This window comes from Euphorbia lathyris, chromosome 3, assembly GCF_963576675.1.
Source record: "Euphorbia lathyris chromosome 3, ddEupLath1.1, whole genome shotgun sequence".
In the NCBI taxonomy this organism is placed as follows: domain Eukaryota; kingdom Viridiplantae; phylum Streptophyta; class Magnoliopsida; order Malpighiales; family Euphorbiaceae; genus Euphorbia; species Euphorbia lathyris.
This window is the reverse complement of record NC_088912.1, coordinates 99,772,773-99,776,813: the sequence shown is the minus strand read 5'-3', so window position 1 is coordinate 99,776,813 and position 4,041 is coordinate 99,772,773.

The following is a 4,041-nucleotide window of genomic DNA, read 5'->3' as shown; positions in this document are numbered from 1 at the left end:
TACAGCATGAATTCCTTCCCAATAAGGTAGTGCTCCCACGTCTTGAGAGCCCTCACTACCGCATAGAACTCCTTATCATAAGTGGCCCATTTCTGCCTTGAGTCACACAATTTCTCACTGAAATACGCTACGGGCCTCTTTTCTTGCATTAACACTCCCCCAACTCTAATGCCACTAGCGTCACACTCCACCTCAAAGAGTTTCTCAAAGTCCGGAAAAGCTAACACCGGAGCGGTACTTAACTTCTCCTTAATCAAGGCAAAACTATTCTCTTGCTCATCTTCCCACTTGAAACCTCTACCCTTCTTCAAGCATTCGGTCATAGGAGCCACGATAGCGCTGAAATTCTGGATGAACCGCCTATAGAACGTAGCCAACCCATGGAAACTCCTAATATCCCTAACTGTCTTCGGAGTCGGCCACTCCCGGATAGCTCTCACTTTCTCTTCATCCACACGAATCCCACTCCCACTGACCACATACCCAAGGAACACCAAGCTCTCCATCACAAAATCACACTTCTTAGTGTTGGCAAAGAGTTGGTTTTCCCGGAGCAAGGTTAATACGGTTCTCAAGTGCTCTACATGCTCTTCTAGGGTCTTACTATGGATAAGGATATCATCAAAGTAGACCACCACAAACTTCCCAATCACCGGACGCAACACTTGGTTCATCAATCTCATGAAAGTACTCGGTGCATTGGTCATCCCGAATGGCATCACTAGCCATTCATACAGCCCATCCCGCGTCTTAAACGCCGTCTTCCATTCATCTCCTGCCTTGATTCGGATTTGGTGATATCCACTCCTCAAGTCGATCTTCGAAAAGACCTTGGAACCACTCAACTGATCGAGCATATCATCAAGTCGGGGAATCGGGAACTTGTACCGAATTGTAATCTTGTTGATGGCTCGGCTATCCACACACATTCTCCATGACCCATCCTTTTTGGGTGTCAACAAAGCTGGCACAGCACATGGGCTCATGCTTTCCCTAACATACCCCATCTTAATCAACTCATCCACCTTCTCCTTCATTACCTCACTCTCCTTGGGACTCATCCGGTAGTGGGGAAGACTAGGTAAGCTAGCTCCTGGCACTAGATCAATGTGGTGTTGGATGTCCCGTAGGGGTGGTAATCCATCCGGTAGTTCTTCCAGGAAGACATCTCGGAATTCATTGAGTAATCTCCCCACTTCCTCCGGAACTTCTTCAGTTTCACTACCCACACTCCCCGTCGGTGTGCTCGCCTTCACCATCACTACATAAACCGTTTGACTTTCCTCACACTCGTTAATAAACGCCTTGTGAGTTGGGCAAACGATCAAGGTAGATTTCCCTTTGTCTTTGGGCTCCCCCGATAAAGGGGTTAAAACATAACGGATACCGTCCTTCATAAAACGATAGGTGTTCTTTCTTCCGGCATGGGTGGCGTCTCTATCAAATTGCCACGGACGTCCCAACAGTAAATGACAAGCGTCCATCTCCACCACATCACAATAAACCTCATCCCGGTACTCTCCTATCTTAAGAGGGACCTTACATCTTTGAGTGACCTTCATTGCTCCGACGTCCTTGATCCACCCCACACTATACGGACTAGGGTGCGCCTCAAACTCTAAACCAAACCTCTTGGCAGCGGTATCACTGATAATGTTCTCTTGGCTCCCACTATCAATGATCACATTGCACTTCACCCCTTGCACTAGACATCGGGTTCGGAACAATTGGTGTCGTTGATCCGAAGCTATTCGACTTGAGACTAGGAGCCTCCTCACTACATGTATGGCGTGGCCCCCATCATACTCTTCCCCATACTCATCCTCAACGGGATCACAACAAACATCCCCCTCGTCATCATAGTCTTTGTCATCCTCATACCGCTCAACCACATTGGCACTTCTTCTCTTGGGACACTCGTTGGAACGGTGGCCCGGCTCGTTACATCGGAAGCACTTGAATGGAGCCGGTTTAGCATAAGGGTTGTTGCCCCTAGGGGGTTGTGTCGCCTTAAAAGGCCTCACATCTCCGCTAGGTGCCTTTCCCGTATTTGACGCCTTGGAATCACTTGAACTGGCGATTCCCTTACCCTTATCGATCCCCTTGGGAGCTCCTCTCCCTCCATAGGTACTCTCGGCTCCAGCCCTTCTATAACCTTCTCGACCCCTCAAACTCAGTTGTGCTTCGGCCTTCAATGCCAAGTTACGAGCATCTTGCACTCGAATGACCATTTGCGTCCCAATCCGATCTTGGATGTTGTACCTCAATCCTTCAAGATACCTTGAAGTCTTTTGGCTTTCGGTTTCCGACAAGTTAGCCCTTGCCGAAAGCCGCAAGAACTCCGAGGTGTACTCGTGCACACTTCTAGCGCCTTGAGAACAATTCCGATAGGAACTGTAGATGTACTGCTCATAATCGGGTGGTAGAAACCGTTCCCGCAACATCGACTTCATCCTCAACCAAGACCTAATCGGTTCCCTTCCTCCTCTTCTTCTCCCTTCCTTTACATTATCCCACCAAACTGACGCTCCTCCTTTCAATCGGTAAGCAACTAGACGAACCTTCCTATCTTCCGGTATTCCCGAATAATCAAAGAACCGCTCCACTTCTAGCAGCCAATCAAGGAAGCCCTCTATATCAAGTTCTCCCCCAAATGAAGGTAAGTCCCCTTTCAGTTTGAAAGCGTCATCCCGCTCAAAGTTACCACCATACTCCCTTCTCATATTCGGCTCTCTAACATATCCACCTCCCCCATTACCTCGGCCTTCATACGGATCATTCAAACCCACATTTTCCCTCTCGTAACCACCTACAACATCATTATGCACAATATCCATATTCCCGGCACGCACATGCGCGGGACCAACAACATCATTCACATGCACATCATGTCTAGGCCTACCATTCATGGCATTTTCATCAATTCTAATCCCCATATTCCTAGCAATCCTAGGCATATCATAATCATCAAAGAATTCCCCATCACTATCACTATCCACATTTCTAATGGTTATGGGATTAGTCCGCCTTACCTCTTGAACCCGAGGGTCCATTACTTATGGTGCATAGGTTATCCGTGGTGGTGGTGTTGGTTGCCTTTCAAGTAGACGGTGGGTTTGTTCTTCTTGTCTCCGGTGAGGCTCTCCGGCGGGTTGGATTTGACTATTCCGAAACTCAAGAATAAGTCTCTCCGTATCTAGACGTCTTTCTCTTCGTTCCGTTTCTTGCCTCTCTTCCAACTCACTCATCTTGTCATTTATGGCTTTCAAGCTTGATTCTAGAGCTTCAAGCCTTTGTTCTTGAGTTCCAATGGTGTCGGTGGTGATACGTGGTTGAACCATCTCCGAGAAGAAGTCTCCGATCAAGGAAAACGACTCGGCTCTGATACCAACTGATGTAGGGTGAAATCGACTGAGGATTTTAATCTTAAATCCACAAAGAATGCAATCTTCTCAAGCTATACTTGAAGGTTGAGTTAACCCAAAGGATAGAAATCCAAGCTCTCAAGGAGGCTATGTGTTTAATTCATCAAAAGTTAAGAACATTACAAAATATGGGAGTTTAAATACTATCCCTCAAATCAAAGAGAAAGACCCAAAAGCCTATGAATAGGGTTTTGGTTAACACTTAGCTAAGAGGGTAAAATAGGGAGAATGGTAGTCTAGTAAATAAGTCATAATGGCAATACAGTAAATAAGGTGTCACAGAAATGGTCCCCCAAGGTGAGAACTTGGAGGAGAAGTAGTCTCCAGGTCATGCTACGCCCCGCGTCCCGGACCTTACGCCCCGCGTGAAAATGCTCCTGGACTTTCGGAGGTCTCTCCCGGCCATGACACGCCCCGCGTCTCCGAGTTTACGCCCCGCGTGAAAATGCTCCTGGACTTCAGTAAGTAAGAGTAATTGAGAGTCAACTTTGAATAATTTTCTTTATACCTCAAATTGGAACGGAATTGTGGTACATGTTTTTTTTTTCAAAATTACTTCTTTTGTCTTTTATTTTAGGCTTAATATCCTCACAGCCCCCTCAAGTTGGTCCAATAC